This window comes from Meriones unguiculatus (genome assembly GCF_030254825.1).
Source record: "Meriones unguiculatus strain TT.TT164.6M chromosome 13 unlocalized genomic scaffold, Bangor_MerUng_6.1 Chr13_unordered_Scaffold_66, whole genome shotgun sequence".
Taxonomy (NCBI): Eukaryota; Metazoa; Chordata; class Mammalia; order Rodentia; family Muridae; genus Meriones; species Meriones unguiculatus.
Window position 1 is genome coordinate 77359 of NW_026843671.1, and position 15594 is coordinate 92952.

Below are 15594 nucleotides of genomic sequence, written 5' to 3' on the forward strand. Positions count from 1 at the left end.
TCTTATTAATGTTACAGTTTAAGCTGTGGCACTGCTGGTTTCTGGAAGATTAATACAGAATTGAGTTGAATGTATAATTCTTTGTAGGAGCTTCAGTAAAGACCTCTGAGTTTTTTCTACCTATTATATTTGTTTGATTGACATTTAAGGAAGACTCTGACTTACAATATAGGTCTGGATGTCCTGAAACGCTTTGCATAGATCATGCTGGCATCCAACTCAATGAAATTCACCTGCCTCTGCCTCCTGAGTGATGGAATTAGAGGCATAACTGAATATACCCAGCTTGTTCATCATTTTTGTAGTTAATAAATGTTCATAAATTTCTCTGATATGTACTCAGTACTGTTCATTGTTCATTTCTCTCTGTGTCTCTGTCTCTATCTTTCTCTTTCTATTTCACTCTCTTCTCTCTGTTTGTCTTTGTCCACATTAATTGGCATGTCTATTCCAAGGCTATATCCTATTCAAAAAGTTCAGATATGACAGTTATTCAATTTTCTTCTGAGAATGATTATTGATAACATTAGCAATTCTTTTTTTAATATAAAAGCTTTAATCTTTATTCTTCAACTATAGACTATACATGATTTGGAAAGGAGAATATATAAAACAATTATCAAAAAAGAATAATGTGGTCTATATCTTTTCTTTTGTCTGGTCATTCACAAATATGATCTTATCAGCTATGATTGTTGTTGTTTGACACCTCACATTATTTTTATTCATGTATTTACTGTAGTCCACTTTCCCTTCCACAAATATATGAATCTCCCTTTTCACATATTGATATGCCACTTCCCTGAAGCATGGTAAAAAGATGATATTCAGTGCCATGTTGTGTTTTGACTGAGGTTATCCATTTATTCAGTGTCCCCTGATTACCACATCTCATTTGTTGCTAGATAAAATATTGTGATTCCTTTTCCTTCCACCTGTCTCATGACAGAGTCCTGACTGACTTGATCAAGGAACTGACCAGGATTCATAGATCGCTCAAGAACCCAACTGCTCACTACTTTAGATTCCTGTCTTACAAAGTGATGAAACTCCTGTAACACAGTTCTTCAAAGCACACCTTTGGTTTTTCTTACAATCTAACCTTTAGGCTTTTTCTTCTCCCCTCCTTCACCCAATGCACAGCACCCAACTGTCTAACATTAGCACTTCTGTGTCAGAAAATATATGGAAGAAGCACTAGAATTATATGGTTATATTTCCAAAGAAGTATAAATTTATATTGTTGCCAATGTTTCTGTTGTACAATTGTATATTGTACAATTATATTTTAGAATTCAGTGACATTCAATGATGTGCATGTGAAATTCAGCCAAGAAGAGTGGGCTTTGCTGGAATCTTCCCAGAAGCAACTCTACAAAGATGTGATGCTAGAGACATGCAAAAACCTCACTGAAATAGGTAAGACTGTGAATTTTCTTTCACTTTTAAAATAAGGAGACAACTCTTACTTTGTTGTTGATCCTCTTCTGCAATTCCAATTGAGAATGAGGAGGAATGAGGTGATTTAATCAGGCATAGTACTAAGGGTCACAGAATGTAGTGATTTAAGTTTTTCCTTAATAATAATATGATATTTCCAATAATATATATTTCTGGTACTATATTTTAGGTTACAAATGGGAACACCATAATATTGAAGAACATTTTCAAAGTTCTACAAGTAACAGAAGGTAAATTTATATGCATGCTGATACAGACACGAGTGTTAAGAAATTTTAATGTGTCCTGGAAGTGTTTGTTTTTATTTTTGTTTTTGTTTGTTGGCTGCTTTTTATTTTTTGTTTTTGGAAGATTTTTTTTTTGTAGCCGTGGCTTGTCTTAGACTTGCTTGGTGGAACAGCCTGACCTTGAAATCACACATATCTGCCTGTTTCTGCCTCCACGAATGCAGGGATTAAAGGCATGTACCATACCTGGCTGTGTCCTGGAGGTTTTGAAGAAAAGCAACAGTGTAAAAACAGCACTGCTTTAAGTGTGCTGATGATCATTAAATTCCCACAATTCCATTTACCTTAATGTCAGGTATCTGATTTGTGTTTGCAAGGCATTCCCTAAGATAGAAGAAAATTAAATAATGTTGTAACAGAAAATACCATTTAAATCATATAGACATTACAACTACTGAGTTGAACTGCCAATCTGTTTAGTCTCATTTTATCTACTCAGATATTGTAAGAGGTATACATATTGAATAGGTGATCAGTATGTGTCCAAAACTTCCTAATAACAACCACTGTTACTCATATTCATGCAGTAACATTGGAAAGTTTAGTGAAAGGAGCAGCTTATGAGAGTCAAGAATATTGTTGTGGAGAAACATTAATCCCTATATGATATGTCTATGATGAACAAAAAACAAACTGTGTTAATTCAATGAGGGAATCCTTTATTATTCTTGTAATTTAAATAGGTATAGCATATGTCACAATGTTTGTAAGGCACATGAGTAGAGGGATATTGAAAGAAGCAGTGTAGCTGTCTTTCTCCAAGAACAATTACTTTTGTAGTAGTCCCCACTTTGAGTAGAATTTCTGAATGCAATAAATGGTTACTGTTAATTGGTTTTGCAACTTAAATGAGAATTCATCAGCAAACTAATACTGCTGAAAATACCTATGAATACTAGGAATTTGGAACTTCTTCTGCTTCTCTTGTCTCACTTTGCAAAGGAAGTGTCATTCATACAGTAAAAACAATGCGAATGGGATTGCTGTGGTAAATCTCTGTATTCTTACAATAATCTCTCTCTATATAAATATAAAAAAAATACTCTTATAGAAAAATGATGCTATGAAAGTGAACCATGGAACAAATGCTCTTACCATCACAGGGATCTTTGAAAATACCCATAATGAAGGGAAAAATCATTAATGTAAATAACATGATAAAACTTTAAAATTTGATTCTCCTTTACCATTAGACCAAATTATGAAATTAATTAATAAAGATAAATATATTTATTAGTGTAAAGCACTGACTGTGGTAAATCTTTCACATGTGGTAATTATCTCTGCAGGCATGCAAGCAGTTGTACTGGAGAGAAACCTACTAAATGCACTCTATGTGGTAAAGCTTTCTCCAATACCACTGATCTCATACGGCATAAAGGAACACACACTGGAGAGAAGCTTTACAAATGTAATCAATGTGGTAAAGTCTTTGCACAAAAGAGTCATCTCATAAGCCATAGAAGAACACATACTGGAGAGAAACCTTATGAATGTAACGAGTGTGGTAAAGCCTTTACACGAAACAGTACTCTCTTAAGCCATAAAAGAACACACACTGGAGAGAAACCTTATGAATGTAACCAGTGTGGTAAAGCCTTTGCAGAAAACACTCATCTCTTAATCCATAAAAGAACACACACTGGAGAGAAACCTTATGAATGTAACCAGTGTAGTACAGCCTTTGCACAAAAAAGTCATCTCATAAGCCATAAGAGAACACATATTAGGAAGAAACCTTATGAATATGCCCAATATGATAAAGCCTTTGCACAGCCGAGTAGTATCCACAAACAAGAAAAGACACACAGTGGAGAGAAGCCTGGTGAGGGTAATTAGTGTGATAAAGCCTTTGTATGTAATATTCATCTCCTAAGACAACAACACATTGTGGAGGGAAACCATATAAATATAACTATGTGGCAAAGCCTTTGCACATAACTTCTAATAAATCAAAAAACACATACTGGAAAGAAGCTGTATGACTGTAACCAATGTGAATAAACTTTTGCACTTCAGAATAATCTCCACACTCATGAAAGAAATCCTAATGGACAGAAAGCCTGTGAGTGTTTTTAACATGGTGAAACCATTCCACATTTGTATAATCTTCATCATCATGAAAGGATTCATAATGGAGGAAAAACTTACGAATGTGTTAAAATGGTGAGGCCTTGCACAAATCTAGAGTCATCATTATCATAAAAGTATCCTTACTGGAGAGGATTTCTGTGAGTATAAGCAATGTGGAAAGGCCTCTGTGTACTTTGGTCCACTGAGATCCAACAGAACTGTAAAACTAGCTCAATGGAAATGACCTCCCTTTTCTAAAGGGGAACGGGAATAGGGAGAATAGGAATGGAGGGTAGTACTGGGGGAGAGAAGGGAGGGGGACTACGATTGGTATTTAAAGTAAATAAACTTATTTATAAAAAGAATACAATGAATATTGAATATCAATTACATGCAACAGTATTATATAATAAGGTGTTTATGGAAGACTTATTGATAATCCTGATTCTCAACATTTACTGTTTTCAATTGCCTCACATTACACAAGAAACTTTTAGTCCAGTGGATGAATATGTAGGGAATGGTGAACTAACACCAGCCAGGAAGTTCTCTGAGAGTATGAAAACAGTGGTAGCCTGTAGAAGTTTCTTTGTGTACACATACCTATTGTTCCAGCGGTACTATTGAAAAACATCACAACCAACACTGAATTTTGAGATATGAGGGAGGAGGCTTTCTTTTCCATGTATGACCCTGCTTCTGGCCTAGATGTGTAACCATGTCAAGGGTGAGTTTTTCTGGAGAGTGTCTTTAGACATAGACACCACCAATCAAATTTGTTAGATGGCCTTTGACACAGATACCCGATCACTCCTCCCTTCAAATATCAGAAAATTTAATTATTTGTTCTTGTTCTTGTTCATATGATAGGAATGTGCTGTTTAATGCAAATCGAGCACCCTTGAATTGCCTAGTATTAAACAATTATCTACACCTATGCTTGGAGCATCCCAGGCACTCCCCAAGGGGTATAAGCTTGTTTTCTGGAATTAAAGTTGAACTTACTTTCTGAGGTGATTCCCAGTGTGGCTCATCACTGTTATGCTTGTAGGCTTTCCAAGCTTTATACCTCATCTTCTGCCCCTCATGCCTTTCTGGGTTGGTTGAAAACAGCCTTCTAGGCAGCAAGAGAATCATGTTCTCTGAAATGCTTGTGATAAAATGTTTCAGAGGTTATAGCATTTCAATTTCACATGTTTCTGCATGTGAGATGGTAAATTAAACACTATATTGGGGGCTGGACTCTTTAAAATGAGTTATACCTAGTGTTTCTTTCATGGCAAGGTTGCAGGAAAGCTTCATGGTATGAAATCTTCTAAGGTGAGTATAGTGGCCGATGGAAAAGAAATAATAGCAGAAATTTTATTTCTCTGCTTTTAGTAGCTGAGCACTTTTCCAATAAGGTATGGGTGGATGGCAGAGGAGAGTTACTTCCCTTTTGAGTAGGCTAGGGAAAGGGGATGGGGGAAGATGAAGTGAGGGTAGGAGCAGTAGGAGTTGAAGGAGTGACCTTCAACCATCATACATAATGAATAAATTGTGAAAAATAAAATTTTTATTTTATTAATAAAAACAATTAATAAAATAAAAAAATACTAAAAAAACAAAAGAGCAAAATAGCAAAATTTTGAGTCTAGTTTGGGTTACTGCCCTTCCTCAAAGAGAAGAAAGAAGATATATAGAAAGAAAAGAAAAACATAATCTTTGTCTTTGTCACCTTTCTTCCCTGTGGGCTCACTTGATAATCATTATCCAATGGAGACCATGCTTCTCTCTCTCTGAACTTTATGTTACCATAACAGTAGGATTCAAACCTGGAACTAATGGCAGAGGTTCCTAGTTAACATATCAAATCAAACCTACCTGACATTTTCTCCCAGCAATCCTTCAGTTCTTCGATGTTGTCTGGTCCTCCAGGCTAGTATAGCCCATGCAATACCCTGAATTCTCCTTCCCAGGGCCTGAGCTAACCTCACTTCCCCTTCACCCATATATAGGCAAACTATTTTGGCTACCCGGTCCTGTCAAGAGCCATTCAGTAGCAATAGCAAAAGGGCTGTAGAACTCATGGAATGTGGCTCCCCTGTTAGCATAGTCACGAGGAGTTTGTCTTGGAGAAGCATAATCCCTAGAACTGCTTGTCCTGAGGACTTTGTGCTCTTATGTAGCATATCTCTGCTTGTTGCCCTTATGATGCCCATATTCCTCATAACATGAGTTGTATGAAAACTCTAAAGAGGCTTCTAGCCCATCACTGGGCGATATCATTGGCATTTAAAATTAACAATATTTGATCTCTTTCCACCTGTTTACTGGAGCAGATTAATGAATTAACCACTGCCCTTGAAAGGAGCCATAGATGTAGATTGTTAGCAATGACCATTATACTTAGAAACAATTTGGTAAAATAGATTGTTTAACAAGGTCAGGGAAGATGTTTTTGCTAATGGCTCTGATGTAAAATATCTTAAAGAACAATTTAAAGTTAAGAAAAGTACACCGTTAAAAAAAGCCAGGGATGATTTAAGGTTGATGAGCCGAAACAATAGCCCAAGGTAGCATTGGCTGTCTGGACTCCCTCAAACTGGGTCTAAAACTGAGACAGCAGTTGATTCCTGTATATTTGTTTTTCCCCTCAGCTTCTTGATATGATTTAATAAAAATGATTAATGAGTAGATGCACACCCCTTTAAGATTTAAAGTACAGGTGCCAGTACAATGCCATTTTTATTACTGTTGCACTATAGTACTACTTGAGATCTCAGATGAAGATACCTCCAGAAAATCTTTTATTGTACAGGCATTTTTTAAAATCAATTCTGGGTTGTTTTTTTTTTTTTTTTTTTTTTCCATATGAAACTGAGAATTGTTCTTTCAAGGTCTGCAATGAGTTGTGCTGGTATTTTGATTGGAATTGCATTGACTCTTTAGATTTCTTGTGGTAGAGTGGCAATTTTTACTATGTGAATCATACCAATCCCAGAGAATGGGAGATCTTCTGATATCTTCCTTGAAGTTCTTTTTTCCATACAAATCATTCACTTGCTTGATTAGAGTCACACCAAGGTACTTTATATTATGTGTGGCTTTTGTGAAGGGGTTTTGTTTCCCTAATTTCTTTCTGAGCCCATTTGTCTTTTATATACAGGAGGGCTTCAGATTTTTTAATTTAATTTTGTATACAGTCATTTTGCTGAAAGTGTTGATCAGCTGTAGGAGTTCCCTGGTTGAATTTTTAGGGTCATTCATGTGTACTCCCACACCATCTGCAAAACAAGTTGGACTCGATTTGGAGAAAAGGGAACCCTCCTCCATTAATGGTGGGAATATACACTTGTACAAGCACTTTGGAAATCAATCTGGTGCTTTCTCAGAAAATTATGAATAGTGCTACTAGAATATTCAGTTATACCAACCATGGGCATATATTCAGAAGATTATCAACCATACAACAAGGACATTTGCTCAACTATACTCATAACAACTTTATTGACAATAGCCAGAATCTGGAAACAACTTAGATGTCCCCAAACTGAGAAATAAACACAGAAATTGTGGCACATTTATACAATGCAATACTATTCAGCAATTAAAAACAAGGAAATCAGCAGGCAAGTGGATGCAACTAGAAAAGATCACTCTGAGTGAGGTATCCAGAAGCAGAAAGACACTCATGGTATATACTCACTTATATGTGGATATTAGCCATATAATACAGGATTAAAAATACTAAAAGCTAGAGTCCTAAAGGATCTAAACAACAGGAAGAACCCTAAGGAAGATGCTTAATCCTCATTCAGAAGGGCAAATGGGATAGACATCGGTAATGGGGGATGATAGGGAACAGGGCAGGAACTACCACAGAGGGCCTCTGAAAGAATCTACATAGCAGGGTATTGAAGAAGATGGTTAAACTCATAGCCAAATTTTGTGCAGAAAGCATGGATTTATATGGAATATTTAGGAGGTAGAAAGACCTGGATGTGAGAGGCCCTCCACAAGGAGGCCAATTGAGCCCAAAAATATGGGCCTGGGGGGTCCTGTTCCAACCAAGGAACATGAATGAAGAACACCTAGAATCCCTGCTCAGATGTAGCTCATAAGTATCTCAGTTTCCATGTGAGTTCCCTATTAAGGGTGACAGGGGCTGTCTCTGAAATGAATTCAGTGGAAGGCTCCTTGATCAGCTACTCCTGGAAGATGCAGACTTGCCAGGCCACAGAGGAAGAAAGTGCAGCCATTCTTGGTAAGACTTGATAAGATAGACTAGGATAAGATAGTAGGGAAGGAGGATTTTCCCTATCAGTGGACTAGGAGAGGGGCATAGGGGTAGAAGAGGGAGGTAGGTTGTAACTGGTGGAAGATGAAGGAGGGGCTTACAGCCAGAAAACAAGGTGAATAAATTGTAATAATCAATAAAAAAGAAAAAAATGAGTTTTTTTTTTTCATGAGATGGCTGGACTCAGGCAACTGTCTCTTAAAAACAACTAGAAAGAATAGTATTTCATCTCTACTCATTTTCCTTTTTCCTGTGATACTATATATAATAAATACCCTTAATAAAATTCAGTGGTTTGTCATATATTCCTAGTATTGTAATATTGTAAAATATTGTACAAATCAAATTTTGGTATGTTAAGTGTGTAAAAATAGTTTATGAAAAAGTGGCTTGAATTTTCAAAAGAGCAAAGAATGATTACTCAAAACTCAGGAGGGTGAAAATGGAAGGAAAATTGATGGAAGAGTAAATAATATATAAATAAATTAATATCTCTTACACAGTAATTATAACATTTTGGTTATTGAGATTTAAAAAAATATACAGAGAATATTTCTCAAGTAAACAATGTAAGCTATTATTAATAGCTCTTATGCATGCACCCCAAAGTATTTCTTTATATTATTCCTCTTGTCACTGAAATGTGTTCTTTGACAAGTCATGCCACTACACCCTGATGTTCAGGCTCTAATACTGACTATTCAGTTCTTATTTCAGAGCACTGAGTGCTTATAACCCAGTTATAAGTCAGACAATGTTTCATTTCTGTGTCTAGCTCAGGTCATAACTTGATACATTTTGAGTTCATCCACAATTTCAAAGTAAAATGATTGCCTTTCTTGAAATGTTAAATGTTCTCTCTCACTCTTGCATATACACACACACACACATACACACACACACACGATACATGTAATAGCAGTTATTGGCAACCCAAGACTTGAAATTGAAAGAGCCAAAAGAGGGATATATGAGAGATTTTGTAGGTAGGACAGAGAAATGAGAAATAATGTGATTATATTAAAAATCTCAAAAAACAAAAGTACATGTTTTCCATGAATAAAATTTGAATAATATATTTTGCACTCATGTGATTCAGGACAATCAAGTCCATTCTCTCTTAGCATACGGTAAGCTTTGCTTCAGTAAACATGAGTGTAGATGTGTGCTGGACCAGTCCAAGTCATCTGTTGCATATCCTCATTCAGTGTGTACAGTACATACTCTCTTTTAAATTGACTCAAGAATTTTAGTATTTGTTTGTGTGAACTTTATAAAATAAAGTTCCCCTAAACTTCTTTTTTGGTCCACTTTCTTCTACTGTCTCCTTCCATCCTTTTAAACAGAGATGCTGTCCAACCTGGATGATAAAGAGTGTTCAGTAGATGCAGCAGAAAAATGGACATTGTTGTCTAGTCCATTCTGTTAGTTCCTGACTTTCTATTGGAGAATTGAACATCCAAGTTGAGAGATTTCAATGAGCAATGTTTATTATTTCCCTTTATTTTGTAGTTATGGTGTGAGGTTTTTGCCTCCTGATTTGATGCTTGGGATTATTCATTCTTTCTCTCTTGAGCGATCAGGAGTTATTCTAAAGAGCCTGAATTTATATGCAAGTTAGTATTTTCAACTTGCATCTTTTAATATCCCTTCTTTGTTTAATATACTTTTCTTCACATTTAATGTTTTAATTTTATGTGCTGAGCACAATTTCTTTTCTGGTACACTTTAATTGTTGTTCTATATACTTTTTGTACTTTTATAGGCTACCCCTTCTTCATTAGGTTAAGGATACATTCTTCTATTATTTTCCTGAAAATATTTTCTAGAATTTTTGATCTGAGTTTTGTCTTTTTTTTTTCTATTTTTATTATTCATAAATTACTTTTTTGCACTTTTTAGATTTTCTGGATCTTTTGTGCATAGCTATTTAACCTTTCTTTTGACACACTTGTCTTCTTCTTCTTCTTCTTCTTCTTCTTCTTCTTCTTCTTCTTCTTTCTTCTTCTTCTTCATCTTCATCTTTTCATCCTTCTCCTCCTCCTGCTTCTCTTCTTTCTCCAACTCCTCCTTCTTTTTTTCTTTCTCTTCATCCTCCTCCTTCTCCTTCTCCTCCTCCTTTTCTTCTTTTAAAAATAGTCATTTTACTTATATATTTATCCGGATTAAAGTTTTCTGTTCCTCTAATCCTGGCAACTCTTTCCCATCTCCTCTTCTATTCTGTCTAAATTCACCCTCATATTAAACAAGGAGAGCTATAATGTATAATAAGAAAATAAAATAGCAAAAAGACAAAAACAAACACATCCAAGTAGGAAAAAAAAAGAAAAAGAGCCCAAGTTGGGAAATGATGTAGACTTGCTCAAACATGCAGGAATCTCACAAAATATTAAACTTGAAACAATGGTATACACACAGAGGACATGTAGCTTTAAAAATAGAAAAAAATCTTCAGCAAATTAAAATGAGAACTATGATAAAAACATTTTAAATGAATGCCAGAATTCCAGGACATGAGAATCCAAACTTGTCAGTGAGGGAAATTTTTGGGCATCTGCCTATTGGAAAGTACTCTTAAAAATACAATTAAGAGTAGTCCCTTGGATAAAATGAGTGTCCCTTGGAGAAAACTACATTTTCATTTGCAAACATTTATCAATTAGAGATAGGGCTAGGGCAGAACTCCAAAGGCCTTGTGCATGGTGCCTCAGTCTCTCACAGTTTATCTATTCTTCAGTCCTCTTAATTTATACTGCTTTGTTCTTTGATATCCTCTTTCTTTTCTGGCTCTTACACTCTTCTGGCTGAATTACTGAAGAGCCTGAAGGGCATATTCTGAGGTCTTTCACTGACTGTCTATTTTCTCTATGGGTCTCTGAAATTGTCTCCATCAGATGCAGGATGATACTTTTTTGATGATGGCTGAACAAGATACTGGTCTATGAGTATAGCAGAATGGTGTCAATGGTCATTTATTACTTTTAGTAGAATGTACTATTTGTTTTTCCCCCACAACCATGGGCTCTGTAATTTCCTTTTCTTGATCAAAAAACCAGTGTTAGGTGTGGATTCCATCATGTGAAGTGGGCCTTAAGTCAAACTATAGATTGGTATTTACTCCTACAACTCTTGCACTAATATGTCTTACAGGTAGAGCATTGTTATAGTTCAAAAATTTGGTATCTGGGTTAGTGTTTATATTTCTCCTCTTGTAGTTGCAAAGTACATCACATATCAAAGTTGCTAGAATGTAAGTGTGAAGGTTCTATGTAAGCACAAGCTCTATTTATCTATGTTCCAGGTAAGTGTAAGTGTTGTCTCCAGCAAGAGGGCATTGTAGTCAATTTCTGAAGAGCATCCTATAGTCTTGGCAAAAGCCTGTATTGTTTTGGCATTACAATCACACTACTTTAACCAGTACCTCAGTTAAATATTACCAGTACTGGATGCTTTACTTAGTGTCAAGAAATTTCCATTTGGGACTTTCTTCTTGTGTGGTGATTTCATTTATATTGATTCTTTTTATAAATATGATTTAGAACGTTTCTATTGCATTAGGTTTCCAATGACCCTTAATTTTACCTGTCTTTTCTCATGTTACCTTTTCATTGCCCTCTTCCTTTCCCAATCCCCTTCAATTCTATCTTTTTAGCCCACTTTCCATTTGTTCCAAGTATTTTATTTCCCTTTCCTATGGAGAAATCTCTGCCTGCCCTAACCTCCAGTTCTTAATCTGTATGTATCCCTGTGGTATTATATTCAGTTGCTTGCATATTATACATCTTGCAACTAATACATATGTAAAGCAAATACATACCCTATTTCTCTTTTTGGGTCTAGGTTCTCTCACTCTCAGTTACCTGCAAATCTGCATTTACCTTCATGTTTCATGATTTGATTTTTTAAATGTCTGAGTAATATTTGATTATGTAAATGCACTAGTACTATAACAAAAAAATAGAAATACACACTGCAATGCAAGAAATACACATTGGAAAAACAAATAAAATCTTCATAAATGGTGCTGACCAAACTAGATGTCTATATGTAGAAACATAGAAATAGGTGCTTATTTTCACTCAACGTCACCTCCAAATGGATTAAAACCTCACCAAAGTTCATATACAGTTAAAGCCATGAAGTCAGCACAGCTATTTGACAAAGATCCAGCACAGCTGAGCTGCATGTTATAGTAGCCTTCATGCTATCTTCCAGGCTTTGTCTTGATCTCCACTTGCTACATGCTTAGAGGGCTTTCAGTACATGTATGACCTGGGGACATTGGAGCAATGAGAAAATTTTTAATGAATCATTTATGCCTTCACTCTGTGGTACTGCTTCTAAGCTTCCCCAGAAAAATTCTGAGCATACTGCCCCTCTCAGAAATATCAATTATCTGGCCCTACATGAATGTCTTCCTTGTGGAAGTTGTAACTCACATAAAAATGGCAGAGAACTCCTTATGAGACTTCAGCTCCAAGACAGTCTTGAAAAATCTACCCCTATGCTTCCTCAAGAAGAAAATAATCAGAACAACATACTCTTAAAAAGGCAAACAAAGTTTGTAGTGCTAGGAGAGTTGATATCATTGGAGAATAAATACCTCATACTGCTGTATCCTCAGGTGATTACTTTGCATATGAGATTAGGAGTTACATATGATATGCCCCCCATGACTATATGGAGCTGTAAATGAATGTCTGAAGATATCATCACCTTAAACTAGGATCTATAATGATGGACAAAGAATGTTTTGTAAAAATGATTTTAAAAGTGAGGTATTATGACCTCCTTTTCCTAGAAATATCAGCTTTCACAGTATCACTGTAGTGTTGTATGACCAAAATAATGAAAAAAATACTTAGATTTAGCACATAAATAAATTCTACAAAGATATGAGGTATAGACATTGATTTATGCCAGGAATTGAATAATAACTGTTGCTGCTTTGGCCTAAATTGTTTTTCTTGAGGTTGTCCATTAAAATTTGATAATATACTTCTCAGGACAAAGCAATATGTCCAAGGCTGCTTAAAGATTTTTTATTTATTGCCATTGAATCTGAGAATGCTTCCAACCTGAGAATGGGCTTTCAGGCTGTGGCAAATATGCCTCCAGATCCTCAAAACTGTCAGGTTATGGGACTGATGAAGAAAAATGATAGTAAAAGATAAGGTTTATCAATGATGACTAAATTTATGACCAAGAGACAGTTAAAACACACGTCTGGGGACAAAAAGGATATCATCTATGTTTTAGAACAATGTGAATCCATCTTTTATTATTGAAATCTGTCTAAATAAAGAGGTACTATGACTGCCAGTCAGTCAAGACTCTAAGTTTCTTTGGACAACCATTTCTGACTCATTTCTGCCCTGCCTTATCCTTCCCTTTTCTCTGGAAACTATCAACTGCTGGGGCTGGTCCCCAGTCTTTCATGACAATCTTTCTTTTCTTTCACAGTAGGGTGACTACTCACAACTGAAGATCTAGAATTACATGCTTCAGAGTAGATAGGACATGTGATATCTGTTTTCTGGATTTTAGTTACCTAAATCAATATTGTCATTTATATTTCTATCTACTTATATGCATACCATTTCACTTATCTATATCAGTTGAAGGATATTTAGGTGTTCCCATTTTGTACCTATTGTGAACAGAATAGCAATGAGCATGGTTGAGAAAATATTTTTGAAGGAGTATGTTGAGTCCATTGTGCATATGTCAAGGAAAGTTATAAGTGGTTCATATGGTAGATTTATTTTCATCATTTTGAGAATTCTGCACACTGATTTCCACTGTGGATATACAATTTTGCAAGCACCCTTTGCCAGAGGTCCAGGTTTTTGCCTGTCCAACAGAAGATGTCAACTGTCAGCCTAATTCCTGTTTCCTCCAGAAAAATAAAATACTAAGGGAAAAAATATAGTACCTGTATTATTTATCACAATTACGATTATGTAATTAAAATTTGAATACTTATATGTCCATGAATTAAAAAGTAACATGTATAACTTACTAAAATGTTTTTTCAGAAGTGGTTTCTATTCTGAAATAGAGTGTATCTATATAACATTGTTTAAATGAAGGGCTCTTTTAGTTACGGTTAGAAATACATTTTATATAAACTTACTAAAAGTAGGGGTAAATAATTTCATTTGAAGACACTAAGGTATTTTATTATAGTCTGGTTATTGGACTTAATGATGGGTGAGTCATGGTGCTTGAGAAAGATCCCCAAAACTATAGCTGTGCTGACAGATAAACACAAAGCCATGCAGGCCAGGACCAAACCCAGAGGATCCTCAAATGACAGGAAGGTCACTGCCATGGGCAGGCACTTGTTTCTCTCAAGGTTTGGGTACTCTTGAATTCAGCAAGGGATACATTCCTGCTGATCTGTGGCGAGAAAGTAAATCAACATCTCAACTCCTACAAGTCACTCCATGTTCAGTGCATGAAGAAAGATTTCCAATGATACTGTGTGCATCCTATCACATTCTCTTTTACTATAGTACCAAGAAGGACACTAAACATACATTATTTGTCATTTGAGGTAATGGTTGCCTAAGGTTTTTTTTTCCTAGCTAGATCTATGATTAAAGATGTATTTTTTTGTGTTTTTCTCAGTCAATTGTGTCTTATTTATGCTTTATTCTGTCACCCTTGTTTATCATTAATTTTTACAATTTATTCACTTTGTATCCCAATTTTAGCCGCCTCTCTCTTCTCCTCTAGGTCCCAGCATCCCTCCCTACTTCTCTCCTATCCTTCTCCTGTAGTCCTCTGATAGGGAAGGTCCTATCAGACCCTATCCTATCAGGTTCCTTTAAGACTCCCTGTATCCTATTCATCTGTAGGTTGACTAGGTGGTCCCACCAGGGAGAAGTGATCAAGAAGCAGGCAGCCAAGTTCAGAGACTGTCTCTTCTCCCCTTACTAGGAATCCCATATGGACACTGAGCTGTCTATGTGCTACATCTGAGCAGGGGGTCTAATTCCTCTCATGCTCTTTGGTTGATGCATGAGTCTATGCAGGGCCCCAGGACCCAGATTTTTTTTTTGTTTGTCGGTCTCCTTGTGTGACTCCTGTCCCCTTTAGGTCCTTCTATCTCCCACTTCTTCAATAAGACATTTTGTGCTCTATACAAAATTTTGCTGTGGGTCTCTGTATCTGCTTCAATCACCTCTTGAGTGGAGTCACTTAGTGTTCATCTGTGAAAGGCTCCTATCCTGTTCTCTCTCTTCTATGCGTTCTGGCGTCTATCCTGTTTTCTTTTCTGAATGAGAATTAAGCATCTTCCCTATGTTTCTCTGTTTCTCCTTGTACTTTAGGTTTTTAAGGTCTGTAGATTTTAGTATGTCCAATCTATATGGTATGGGTAATAATCACTTGTAAATGAATATATACCATACATGTATTTCTGCTTCTGAGATACATCACTCAGGGTGATTTTTTTTAGTTCCATCCATTTGCCTGCAAATTTCATGA

General features: G+C 35.8%; 1 pseudogene; it reads right to left on the reverse strand.

The window, feature by feature from the left end:
* Positions 1-651: 651 nt before the first annotated feature.
* Positions 652-15594, reverse strand: part of LOC132651392 (single-stranded DNA-binding protein, mitochondrial-like) — a 29801-nt pseudogene continuing 14858 nt past the window's right edge.